Source organism: Chelonia mydas, chromosome 5 (genome assembly GCF_015237465.2).
Source record: "Chelonia mydas isolate rCheMyd1 chromosome 5, rCheMyd1.pri.v2, whole genome shotgun sequence".
In the NCBI taxonomy this organism is placed as follows: Eukaryota; Metazoa; Chordata; order Testudines; family Cheloniidae; genus Chelonia; species Chelonia mydas.
The window spans coordinates 37,847,790-37,861,899 of NC_051245.2; the positions used below are offsets into that span (position 1 = coordinate 37,847,790).

General features: G+C 44.1%; 1 protein-coding gene and 1 long non-coding RNA gene across 2 annotated transcripts in view; both read right to left on the bottom strand.

Annotated features, from left to right (window-relative positions):
- ERCC8 (ERCC excision repair 8, CSA ubiquitin ligase complex subunit) overlaps positions 1 to 14,110 on the bottom strand; it is a 123,614-nt gene that overhangs the window by 53,131 nt on the left and 56,373 nt on the right. The gene's annotated exons all lie outside the window — the stretch shown is intronic.
- On the bottom strand, positions 8,512 to 9,615 carry LOC122465800. Its single transcript, XR_006290858.1, has 2 exons — positions 9,301 to 9,615; positions 8,512 to 8,633 (listed from the first exon to the last, which is right to left on the bottom strand). It is a non-coding gene; the product is annotated as an uncharacterized LOC122465800 (long non-coding RNA).

Consider the following 14,110-nt stretch of genomic DNA (forward strand, 5'->3'; position numbering starts at 1 on the left):
TGTTCCCCTTTGTCCTCACAGACATCATGCAGAGCACAGCAGCCCACAAAAACAAGGACTGCACTGATGACATTGGTATCCAAAATGTTTTGAAGGCAGTGCCAATGAGATTTCACTCTGCCACATGCACAATTTCACCACCATCCTAATGTGTGTAACTGAACCTTATTTTACCAGGTCCTCGGAAATCAGGATACTGTTTCATGGTATGGCAACAAGGGGTGCATTGGGTTCCCTGGAATAACAGTGGGGACAGTGACTTCATTTGTAACAATGTCATTTGGTGGAAATAATATCCCAGCTTCTCCAAGAAGATAAAGTCCTGATCACCCTGGCATCATGCATTCTGCCAGTGCAGCACATATTTGTGTCCATCAATCTGCCCCTGTGATAGAACAGGGCCTGCATAACAATGGAGTAGTACTCTTTGCAGTATGTGTACTCATGTGCTTCTTGCAGAAGGCAAATTATAGGCATGAGTCCCATCCACAGCCGCAGTGTAGTTTGGAAAGCCCATTCTCTGAAAGCCAACAATAATTACAGGAGCATTTTAATGTCCATCATCTTTGGGTCCATCGAAGTCCTGATCACCTCAGAAACCTTTGCCAAAGCAATCCCGACAGTTGATTTGCTTGCCAACTCCAAACTGGTTAGTCATGAACTTGTCGCTGTCTTGGGTAGACAGCTTTCTGATGGCTATTGTGACCCACTTTTGGACTGGCCTGGCCTCCCACCTGCGGGTGTCCTGGCACTGGAGGGTCAAAGCAAGCTGATCACAAACCTCCAGGAAGGTCTGCTTCTTCATGTGAAAATTCTGGACCCACTGTTGGTCATCTCAAGTCTCCATAACAATGTGGCCCCACCAGTCTGTGCTTGTGGCCCTGCTCAGAAGTACCGGTCTACATAGGGGAACCTGCAACTAAGGCAACCCTCTTGAGCAGCATCAGCTGGGTTGCGGCTGGCATATCTGCATCCCCCTCTAAGCAATGCCTTTGGACGTTCAAAAACTGCCTCCAAAATGTTCACCAGCATCTTGCACATGCCCTAGCGGATTCCCAAAATAGGACTGACACACCAGGTGGAGCATTTCTTCCACTGGGTCGTGACCCACATTGATAGCTCTGGCTGCTGGGAGCATGTAGCCACAAAATGATTCAGGTGGATGTGTTTTCAGGCAAAAACCAGGCAAAAGACTTCCGTCAATTCCCACAGGCTGGACAAACAAATTCTCCCACAGCCCACTGTGAAATAAGCCCTAGAATGGCTTCAGCTGGCAAGGCTGCTAAGAACCCTGGGATCTGATAGTATATATTCACAGAAGCTGAAATTCTGACTCAGGTCTGGTAGTGACAGTACAGTTGTGAGGTCCAGGATTGCAATGTAGTGTGGATGCTTGAGAGTGGGTGTGGAAACAGAGGCCATAGGTGTAGGTCACACAGCCCCAGGCTTAAGATGGGTCAACACTACCGCCTATGTTGGCAAAACTTAGGATGGGTCACTCAGGGGTAAGACTATTCCACTCCCTGAGTGACATAAATTACACTGACGTAAGCGTTTGTGAGCATAGCGCTAGGTTAGTGGGAAAGCTTCTCCTGCCAACAGGGCTTATGCTGCTGGTGGAGGTGGGGTTTTTTATGCCGACGGGAGAGCTCTCTCCCATCAGCACAGAGCATCCTCCCCAGAAGCGCTTCAGTGGCACAGCTGTATGGGGGCGCTTCAGTACTCTACATATAGCATACCTTTTGTGTGCTGTGTAGACAGACTCTAGATGGCTGGATAGCTTTACCAAAATCAAAATGTCTAACCAACCCTAGTAAGGTTAGTGGCCCTAGTAAAAGGAGTGCTAAATATTCCTGCTCAGCCACATCGTCTTTACTGGTTTCAGAGTAACAGCCGTGTTAGTCTGTATTTGCAAAAAGAAAAGGAGTACTTGTGGCACCTTAGAGACTAACCAATTTATTTGAGCATAAGCTTTCGTGAGCTACAGCTCACTTCATCTGTTTCCCTCCTAGCCCTCTCCTCCCACAAATCTGCATCCATACATTTTCCATGTAGACTCTAAGACTGTCTTAATATCAGTCTGGTAAATGTGGGCACGCTGTTGAAGGCTTCATAATAGTAATGCAGTTTCAGAAGACAATGGCAGACTGAAGTCAAGTGTAGGGTAAGATGTGTCTGTGCTTTTCCATAGATGCTGACTGTTTAATCTTTAACAATTAGAATGGTTTGAAATTGTGCTTTATAAGAAGCAGCCTGATGGGGGAAGTGAGCAAACATTCTAAAAATATGGAAGGGAGCTAGACTAGACAGGAAACAATGAAGGAAATATAAGTAGAGAAGAGCTGTTCACTACAAATTCCTTTAATTTTCTGGATTTCTTTTAAAGAAAGACATAAGACTCAGCCAAGCCATGGCAGGAAAATGAAGGACCAAGTCCTCATCCACAGCAGAGCTTTGCTTTTTGTCATTGAGAAAAAGGGAGGCAAAGGTGACTTTAAACCACCTTTGTCCCCCCTCTCCCACAATCTCCATGGTTTGTGTGGGCCTGTTTGGCCCTCATCATGATTTAAAACAGCTTCAAGCTAAGTTCTAACAGCCTCTACAGGAGCTATTCTGGGGAAGGCTATAGCACAGCTCTGTTCACCCATTTCCCCAGACCTTGCCCTCCCTCTTGTTAGGGCAGGCCCCTGAGAAGGGGTGTGATAGAGTTGCCGATGCCAGTACTACACCAGGGAATCTGTGAGTAGCCAGATCTGCTGCTTTGTATTATCAGAGTGACACAGAGCTGCTAGAAAGCGGTGTGGGAGCATGAAGATCTACATCTAGCTCTTTAAATCTCAGCAAAGTTTACTCAACTGTTATGCTCTTTCCAAAGGAATATAGGGAAGCTAATCTGGTGATCTGTTTACACGGTCACTGGGAAAAAGGCTTATCTTTTCTATTTAAGAGAAATAAATTTGCCTAACAGTCCTGTTACTTAATCACACCCTGTCAATCTATTTTACACTTGATGAAACACAAACTTGTAGCAAAGACGAGAGATGGATCTTAGGAACTAAGTCTGAAATAAGAATGAGAGGAGTAGAACCCTCTTCCAATGAGAGAAAGCACCCAACCACCTCCCAGAGACTTGCACAATGTGATTGTGGGAGTAGGATTGTGGTGAGTAAAAGAGTTGAGAAACAGGACTGAATCAGCATTGCCGTACACCTTGTGAAATCACTAACACCGGAGCAAAGTGGGTGTGTAATGCTACCATTCTTATCTGGTCATGTTTTACACAGGTGTCAGTAACTACACAGGGGAATACTGAATTGGGCCAAAAAGGAAGAGACATGAGCCTAAAGCAGAGATTAGAAATTGGTGCAGTGAAGAGACTGGTTGCTTTGCTGATTAAGAGCTTTTGGATCACTTTCTTTAAAGAGATTCCAACAGCAAATATATTAAAACTGTCATTATCCTCTATAAAAATGTGCACACACATGCTTACTCAATTGAAGTCTATGGTTCTGCTTACTGAAACATGGGTATTTCCTGGGTGATGCTGTCGTGCTCACTTTCTTGTGGGTAAAGAAAACAAGAATAAGAGCTACAGCCACAATTGCAGTCTTCATGCTGGGGAGAGAGAGAGAATAATGGCTGCATTTCAGCCCTGTATCTTAACCTGGACTGTGAGTTCACTGTCCTCCTTGTGCACCTACGCTGTGTAAAGCCTGATTACTTCAGCTTTCTGCAGACAAAGTTATTTTCTTTCATCTGTGCATTCTGTCAGGAATCAGGGCCTGCAGAAGAACCAATCTCTGGGCTCCCTGTCAAGTGCAGCTGGCCTGTAGAAGACTGCCTGATTGGCGACACTACTAGTTGGAAGGGTCAGCTAACTGGCTCTTAAACTCAGCAGCAGGTAAGTGGCTGCTCAAGGCATTTGGCTGTGATAGTTCCTGCCTTGTTTTACTCTATGTAACTGGCTTCTGAGCCTTACGTATGATTCCTGAACTGACTCCAGTTCTGATCTTTGGCTCCAACCATTAGAAATTATCCCCCATGTCCCAGTTGCTGACAATCTGTTAGTTCTTCTTATAATAAATCAGTTCACATAAATGTAGTATAATGCTTTAATAATGTTGCTCAAGGTAAACATTTGATTTGCTGTTCATTCGTTAGGCAAATATTTGTGTGTCCAATATGTTTACTTTTTCACAGTATATTTGGTATGATTATTAGTCTGATTTTATATGGTGCTCTCAGGTGTGCTAGCTGTCTCACAGTGCCAACAAGAAGGCAAGGGCCCTGATGCAGTAAAGGGGAAACAAAACACTCAGGACTGGTAAGGGGAAGAAGAATGGTGATTAAAACAATGAGATCACATAGTTACTCAGAAAAAGCTATGCATAGCATGGTAAAGTACTTATCAAGCATAAATAAATATCTGATTCACTTGTAGGCATCATGTCAGAAGTAGATCTTGAAAAACAGGTGTGAATCAGAAGAAACCTGCCTGGCAGATCACCTCAGGAGAAAATTTGATTAATATGGCAGAGATGATTATAGGAGAAGAGACAAACAAGGCACTGATGGCTCTTTAAGTAGTGTGGGGCTGAGTTATGCAATGCCTTAAAGGCAAGGACAAGCTTAAAACGCCTATAGTGATGTCAACTGGAGAAATTCAAAGACAGTGATGGCATAGACGCTATGCTACGATTATCTTAGTGGTTTTATTTTACGTAGCCAGGAGGGGATGGCGATATGGGCAAAGTAATGAAGATGGAAGAGGACGTAATGAACAAAAGTTTTTAGACTCTCATCACAAAGAAAAAGTCAGACTTTAGAAATGTTATGGAGGAAGGGGTGGCAAGATCTGGACCCTGGCAAGATCTGGATCCGTTGGGTAACAGAAGAGTGCATGGGTCTGAGTGCCAGAAAGGCTGCTGCTGTCATCTTCAGTGACAGAAGATTAAAAAGTTTTGGAAGGAGAGTAAAAAGTGGAGTCTGGTCCATCTGCAGTATATGCTGACATGGTGAATTCAGCAAATGTTAGACAAGTGAAAATATGAGTTTGAATAGAGAGACAGGTCAGGTATGGAGGAGCAGATTTGCAAAATTGCATAAAGAGTAGAGCTGGTAGACATCTTTATTGAATTAAGGTTTTTTTTTTAAACTGAAAAACTGTCTTTTTTTGAAAATGAAATTTTTCATGGAAGTTGTCAGCATTTCTGAAACATTCCACAAAATTTTGCAACATTTGAAATTAGAATTATTTTATTTAAAACGTTCATGACTTCAAAAAGCATTATCAACATTTCTAGTTTACTGATAAAATTTCAGGAACTCTTGATTTTCAGAAAATTGATAAATGTCTTTTTAAAGAGTTGTAGATAATTTTGCAAATGTTGAAAATGTTTTTATGTTAAACCCTGAAAAATGAAAACTCTTAAATATCAGTATTTTTCACAAAATTGTTTTCCATTTTCTGCTATCTCTAATAAAATGGGATCTGAACAGTGAGCTGATGAGGTTACCCAGATAAAGGGTATAGAGGGAGAAAAGAAGAGGGACACACTGAAGAGACATGGAAAGAATGACCCAAGAGGTAGGAAGAGAATCAAGTAAGGATGGTGTTGCGAAACCCACTGAAGCAGAAGATATAAAGCAGAAGTGCGATCAACAGAATCAAAAGAAGTAGAATGGTTAAGGAATGGAGTATATACCTTGAGACTTGGCCAGAAAGGGGTCATGAGCAGCCTTGGGTGGTGATCCCCATGTTGGCTTGAGAGCATGAGTATCAGCCTCAGGGCAGATTGTTTAAAAAAAAACAAAAAACAAACAAAAAAACCCCTAAAAACAGGCCATAAATCCAAAATTGGTTGTGAGTTCTTAGATTTCACCAACCAACTGCAAACACTTCAGGCACTTTAAGAGTCTTAACATGGAATAACAGACAGTCCCCTTGGGTACTCTGGTCTGTCTTGCCACCCAGGTGAGCATATCTCTGTGATAGGTGAACTCCTTACAACAAGAATCACAGCAATATTCAAGTTATTCCTATTCGCAAAGGACCAGTAGCTTACCCCAGGGCAACTGAGTTTTAGATGTCACACCGAGGACAATGACTGTAGCCAATCCTCTAATAAACTACATGAAGACTTATTAAGTAAGAAAAGGAAACTAGAGTGTTATATACAAGGTTAAAGCAACCCACTCTGGACACACAAGTGAGTTATAGAGTGGTAGCCGTGTTAGTCTGTATCAGCAAAAAAAACTGAGGAGTACTTGTGGCACCTTAGAGACTAACAAATTTATTTGGGCATAAGCTTTCATGGGCTAAAACCCACTTCATCGGATGCATGCAGTGGAAAATAGAGTAGGAAGATATATATACACAGAGAACATGAAAAAATGGGTGTTGCCATACCAACTGTAACGAGACTAATCAATTAAGGTGAGCTATTATCAGCAGGAGAAAAAAAAATTTTGTAGTGAAATGGGCCATCCTGTCCCAACGCCTCGTGATGCATCGGTTCGCATCCCAGCAAACCCTGGGCTTCCGTCCACATTTGGTTCCTTCTTTCAACGTTTTTTGTACTGCGCGCTCTGTCTTCCCTTTTGGTCTGTGGGAATGGAGCCTGAACTGCTGAGGAGTATGCCGACGAGTCTCGCCAGCACATCACGTTTGGCAGTCGAGTTATTCCTTATGATCCAAAGTGACAGTGAGGGCTCAGATGATATCGACTCGAGTAACGCATATCACACAAGTTTGCTTGTGGCATTCACGGACATGCTCACCACCGTGGAACGCCGCTTTTGGGCTTGGGAAACAAGCACTGAGTGGTAGGATCACATCGTCCTGCAAGTCTGGGATGATGAGCAGCAGCTGCAGAACTTTTGCATGAGAAAAGCCACTTTCATGGGACTGTGTGAGGAGCTCACCCCCCACCCTGCGGCGCAAGGACACGAGATTGAGAGCTGCCCTGACAGTGGAGAAGCGGGTGGTTATTGCAATCTGGAAGCTGGCAACCCCAGACAGCTACCGATCGGTCGCTAACCAGTTTGAAGTGGGAAAGTCAACCATTGGAATCGTGTTGATGCAAGTTTGCAGGGCCATTAATCGCATCCTGCTCAGAAGAACCGTGACTCTGGGTAACGTGCATGACATTGTGGATGGCTTTGCACAAATGGGTTTCCCTAACTGCAGTGGGGCGATAGATGGCACACAGATTCCAATTCTGGCACCAGCCCACCTAGCTTCCAAGTATGTTAATCGGAAGGGGTATTTCTCTATAGTTCTCCAGGCGCTTGTGAATCACCGTGGGTATTTCATTGACATTAACGCAGGCTGGACCAGAAAGGTGCATTACGCACACATCTTTCTGAACACTGGCCTGTTCAGGAAGCAGCAAGCCAGGACTTTTTTCCCAGACCAGAAGATCACCATAGGGGAAGTCGAAATGCCCATTGTGATCCTTGGAGACCCTGCTTACCCTTTAATGCCGTGGCTCATGAAACCCTATACAGGGAGCCTTGACAGCAGCAAATTCAACAGGCTGAGCCGGTGCAGAATGACTGTGGAGTGTGCTTTTGGCCGTTTAAAGGGCCGCTGGCGCTCTCTGTATGGGAAGCTGGACCTGGCCGATGACAGCATCCTCGCGATTATATCCACATGCTGTACCCTCCATAACATTTGTGAAGGGAATGGTGAACGATTCACTCAGGCATGGAACTCGGAGGTTCAACACCTGGAGGCTGAATTTGAACAGCCAGAGAGCAGGGCTATTAGAGGGGCCCAGTGTGGGGCTGCAAGGATTAGGGATGTATTGAGGGAGCAATTTGAGGCTGAAAGCCACTAGTAATGTCTGGTGCCCTGCATGGGAGTGAAGTGCAGTGGTTCCAATGTTAATAGGAGGGTGCAGTACCTGTTTCTTTCCTGGGCTAAGGTATCTTTTACTTCATGCAATAAGAAAGAATGTTTTCAAAGCCAAAAATCCATTTATTGAAAAGAAACAACAGCTTGGGAAACAGAAAGGGCAAGCGGGGGGTGGGGTGGGGTGGGGAACGGTACAATCACAGATTTGCGTATGTCTGGTTATCATACTCAGCCTTCCTGTCTGAAGTGCTGTGCAATGAGTGCTGCACTTCAGGATTGCTATACTGCATGGTGATTAGGGTTGAGTGCAGTGGGTAAGGATCGTAGTTTGCAGGGCTGGGTGGTGAAGCTACAGGTGTTGGAGGCAGCTGGTGGTGGTGAAGAACCCTGATGTTGGGGAAAGTGGGTTGGAGGTGACATGGGGGCACAAGGGAAAGAGTTTTGGGACAAGGGCTGTGGGCAGGGGGGCAGGCTCGGTCGTGCTCAGTCTGCATGGCTACAAGCGCCTGGATAGAGTCTGCTTGGCACTCCGTTTTGCTTATCAGCCGATCCGTACTTTGCTGCCAGAGCACTGCGCTTTTGTGCTGGCACTCCTCATTCTGCTGGTGGATCCTCCTTTCACTGTTCCGCCACTCCTGCACTTTTTGATTTTCATTACTTGAATGTTGCATTACTTCATGCAACATGTCTTCCTTGCTTCTACGTGGCCTCTTTCTGATTCTTTGGAGTTTTTTGGCCGGTGATAATATGGACGGTTGAGATCTCAAGGTTGCATCTGTAAAGACAAAATGCAACACTTAACAGAGGCAGCATTGTTCACACCAGACAGAGCAATGATTCCCTCATACTTAAGGGCAAGCACAGTCTGCACAATAGCATAATTTGCCCATCCCAAAGCGAGCACACATAACCCATGGAAGCCCCAAAATGGTGAGTAAGCACGGGGTCAAGCGTGACTGATTGTTTCACGGCTGTACTGTCTTCTGGGTTTCTGTGCCTTGGGGAGAGCCAACAGTGGCAGGGATCCCCTATACTGAACTCTCTCCCCACAATCTTCACAGGAGTTCATCCTGGAAGATATCTTGCTGCTGAGGGTGACCTGGGAAGCAAGGGAGGGTTTTCTACTGCAATGCGGCTTCTGCCCTGGCCCATATGCAGCTTGCCCGTGTGCAGCAATGGTCCCCCCGCCCCTCACGGCACAGTGGCATGGACAAGTTAGCCTTACGGGGACAAGGTCCACAGTGGCTCTCCTGAGAAACCTGCGCAAGAGCATTGCCCAAATTCTAGATGAGACCTTTGAAGAGATCACCGAGGCCGATTACCACGATGTGAGAGAGCACATCAATGCCCTATTCTGCATCTAGGCATGCATGCAGCCCTAACCCTCCTTGCCCCAAGAGCCCGCACCGAATAACTTCCTTCCCAAAATAAAAGCGGCTTACCAGGAACCTCCTCTGGTGTTTGTCCTTCCCCAAGCACTGGCCGCCACGACTGGCTACCTTCTTCCTAGCTTGAGAACAGCTCCTGGCTGCATGCATCTCCCTCTGCCTCAGCACTCTCGCTCCCGCTTTGCTCCTCCTCCTCTTCCTCCAACCTTGTTGAACTGGTCTCTGAAGCGTCCGTGGTGGTACTTGGAGTGGAGGTGGGGTCGCCCCCAAGAATTGCGTCCAGCTTTTTGTAGAAACAGCAGGTTGCAGGGGCAGCACAGGAGCGGCTGTTTGCCTGACAGGCTTTGCGGTAGGCATTCCGCAGCTCCTTCACTTTAACCCTGCACTGCAGTGCGTCCTGGTCACGGTCCCTTTCCATCATGTCCCTTGATATCTGCCCAAAGGTATTGTAATTCCTATGGCTGGAGCGCAGCTGGGACAGGACAGCTTCCTCCCCACAAACACTGAACCTTGCCATTGCTCCATACTGGGGATCGCCTGGCATGTGGAAGCATGGTCACCTCGAAAGATTCGCTGAGAGCACTCCACACCTGACTGAGCAAACAGGAATGGGAGTTTCAAAATTCCCAGAGAATTTAAAGGGCGGGTCTGACCGTTGGTCACCTGAGGGCAGGGCAGTAGAGTTCAAAGTGATGACCAGAGTGGCTAGCACAGGGATTGTAGGACACTTCTGGAGGCCGATCAGAGCGCACTATAGGACCAGGGCGTCCACACTGGCGCCGTGGTGCTCCAGCAGGGGCACACAAAACATTATTCCACTCACCGAGGTGGAGTACCAGGAGTGCTGTATGCCAGTGTGGACGGGTAGTGAGCTAGTGTACCCGGGGCTCCTTTAATGTGCTCTAACTCGCAAGTGTAGCCAAGCCCTCAGAAGAAGGTTAAGGTTGCAAGGTCAAACACTCAGATGTAGGGAACACCAGCAGTGTCGTTGTCCATGAAATCTTAATTCTTCCTCTTAGCGCTGACATGTTGTGATTTTTAATTCTATTTTTTCTTTTAAAGTAGTCCTGAGTTTTGTTTGTTCCACATGCAGTTTAACGTATGTTGCATTAGCACCCAGAGACCCCAGTCAGGATCCGAGTTAGTGTGGTAGGCACTATACAAATACACAATAGGAGACAATTCCTACAACTTATATATATGCATGCAAAGCTAGCAAGAATAAATTAGTTGATTGTAAACCCTATTTCTTTTTCCAAAAGTTTGTTTCAATATGCTATAAGTGTACTATTTAAAAATAAAACATACACCAGTACAAAAGTTAGTTCGTAATCATACCAATTCCACAAACACATTTCTTCACCCCAAAGGTAATGTTTTCCCTTTTATTCATCAAAACATCTTATTTACATCACACTAGCAGAAAACATATGGACATAGGCTAATACAGGCTGGGAATAAATTGTAGAATTGTGAAATTAGTTCTAATTAAATACCATACTTCTGTAGATATGTAAATATATTATTTCAGAACACAAAGTGGCACAGGTAAGGTTGGGTGACAGGCATAATGTGCATTAGGTAAAACAGTGGCTGAGTAAAGTGGTTACCTCCCTTAATTATTCATTTCCATACCTGCAAACAGATTTTTTAGGTTACACTGGGATTTTCTGATGGACGATGTAGTGTCTAGAAATAACAAATTAGTCTGTTAGGGAGACTCCACTGATAGGACCTAGTTAAGATTTTAAGTCTAAGTTTTTGTATACTAACGCTAATATACAGTGATCTTTTGGTTGCTTGCTGCAAGTTGTCCAGGGTATTGTTTAGCAAAAGTGATTTGTCAGTACTGCTTACCGTGTGAGCTAAAGATCAAAGGTGAAGAGAGCTCTGCACAGTACTCCTTTCCTCTCGGACAAAGCCAATCCATTAGGATTGGGAGTCTGCAGATGGGCATGACTATTACTCTCTAAGGAAAAACTGCCCCTCACCCCATTGCATAAGTTAACGCAGACTGTCATAAAACCACTGTTTATTTATTACAGTAACACCCAGAGGTTCCAATCAGTATCAGGACTCTGTTGTGCCTGGAGCTGAACAAACACACACAAACATTCTCAGAGTAACAGCCGTGTTAGTCTGTATTCGCAAAAAGAAAAGGAGTACTTGTGGCACCTTAGAGACTAACCAATTTATTTGAGCATAAGCTTTCGTGAGCTACAGCTCACTTCATCGGATGCAGTGAAGTGAGCTGTAGCTCACGAAAGCTTATGCTCAAATAAATTGGTTAGTCTCTAAGGTGCCACAAGTACTCCTTTTCTTTTTACAAACATTCTCTCTACTTCAAAGACCCTTTACTATTTAAACTGGCAAGTGACATTCAAAAGATTGGGGAGAGAGGCATAATCAAATAGACATGATTATACATTTTTAAAAAGTGCAAATATATACAAAAGGGGAATAGAATCTCCTAACACGAGCCAGCATTAATAAACTAATATTTTACAGGCACTGCAGCAGACTGGAGTGGGATTAGCAATGCTAATTACTTGTTGGGGAACACAAGACATTCCCTCCCTACTGCTTTGGAGACCCTCTTTGCAATGTTCATGCCACACACCATCTGATACAACCTTTTAAGGAAAATCAACTGGCACTCTCCCAGGAGCTGAATTCACTCTCCATCCTTGCTAGAGTATCCGTAGAGAAGAGTAAGTGGACAGATGGTCAGAACAACTTACTGCTACAGGCAGTACATATTGTAGATTAATTTTCTATGGCAGCACATGACTATACAGATTTACACTCCAGTAGAACCTCAGAGTTACAAACTGACCACTCAACCACACACCTCATTTGGAACCAGAAGTATGCAATCAGGCAGCAGCAGCTGTGACAAAAAAAAAGCAGGCGAGTACAGTACAGTACTGTGTCAAACTACTAAAAATATAAACGGAAAGCAGTGTTTTTCTTCTGCACAGTAAAAGTTTCAAAGCTGTATTAAGTCAATGTTCAGTAGTAAACTTTTGAAAGAACCATAATGTTTTATTCAGAATTATGAACAACCTCCATTCCCAAGGTGTTCGTAACTCTGAGGTTCTACTGTAATAGGGCCTTAGTTGAAGTCCATTAGTCATTGACTTCAGTGGGCTTTGGATCAGGTTCACAGAGAATTAACAACAGTTGCATCTTAGCTAGAGTGTTAGTTTTCTACATTTACGCCCCCCCCACCCCCTTTTTTTTTCTTCTTAAAATGGCATCTGACAGATAATTTTTTTTACAGACCAAGGATTACTTGTCTGGCAATCTAAAACATGTTTGTTGTGTTCAAAAACTAATGTGTCTTCATAGGCCCTGATGAAATACTAACAGAGGATTAATAATCAGCTTTAAAATAGTGTGTACAGCTGAAGTTTTGTGGCTGTCAGGGCAGTCATACCATTGGCAACAGTCTCCACTAAATGAAAAAAAACCAAAACACAAAAACCCACTTGCCCCCTCGCCTTATTTTGTCTAGCATTTTCACTAAATGTTGCTAGAAGGATGTGTTCATGTTTGCTTAAAGATCTGCCTACTGACAATTTCTTCACAATGCCAGCGAAGCTCAAACCCTGCATTACTACAGGTACATTCAATCTGTTTAGTGTTGACTACCTATTGAAGTCAATGGGAACTGAAAACACTCATTAGTTTGCATGGCTGGCTGCCTGGTGAACACAAAGCCTGGAGGAAAAGAAGAAAGGTGTGTGTAATTTTTGTATTGCAATGTTGTTTATGTCAAAAAAGACAAATGTGTAATTTTTGTGTTCCTGCCAGCTGAATTACCTGTTCTTGCTTGCACATGTTAATGTAGTTTGCAACAGGGCGGACCAATTTTTAAATTGCTTCTCTCTTGCTGTGGGAAAAATTACTACAAACTCCCTTAGTGTTAAAGGAGCAGAAAAAACACTGTGTGCTCCTCCCTCACAGGTCCAGGAAAATGGCAGAAGGTGTGATCTGCCAACTGCACAGAGCTGGAGGATCTTCCTCAGCACAGAAAGGTGGTTTTGACTTTTTAAAATGTCAAAACAGCATCAGTTTATTTTCCTCCCCTTTAAGTTTCTTTTCAAAGAGAAGCGTAAGAAATTTTTAAAAATAGGGCCTAGCATCATTTTTGGTTTCCTTATTATGTAAGGTCTGAAAAGTTTTATTTTTAAAAATAGTCTCTATTTTTACTTTACATTTGATATTTCTAAAGACTCATCTTTCATGGTTTTGTTGCAGGCATTCCTGGGAGTTTGAGCTTTCAGTGTGTGAGCAATCAGACTTTAATTGAAGAGGTGTGTAACAGATGCCCTGGCGTGCATCAACACAGTCCAGGATGCCTGATATGGCCTTTGGGGCCTTTGTATCGGGGGTTGCTGGGAGCTGTACTCTTTCAGGTCATTTAATAGGAGGGTCAGCTAACCAAGCACTATGTGCTGGAGACTGAGCCAGGGTTATTCCTTCATACAATCTTAACAAGATGAGGTTGAGGAAAGACCCTAAAGGAAGTCAGTCATGAAAACCTAGCAGGAGGCCTCTAGGAACCAACCAGGAAGGTTGTCTTCCTCCCTTCCAGCTTACAGAAAGCAGGATAGGGCTCTTACAAAAGCCTTAATACACGACACTGGGCATCTTCTGTTTATTAATAAAACCAGCCCAGAGGAAAGGGACCTGGAATTCAGCTTGAGAGTTTGGGTTTTATTTTGGCTACCTTGGCTGGTGCACCTGCCCATCAGCTTACATGATGACAATGTTAAATCTTAAATAACCTCTTCCACAATGTTCATTTGTCATTGGAGTTAAATAGCAGTTCTCTAAAAATTGCTCAGTCTTGTTGGTT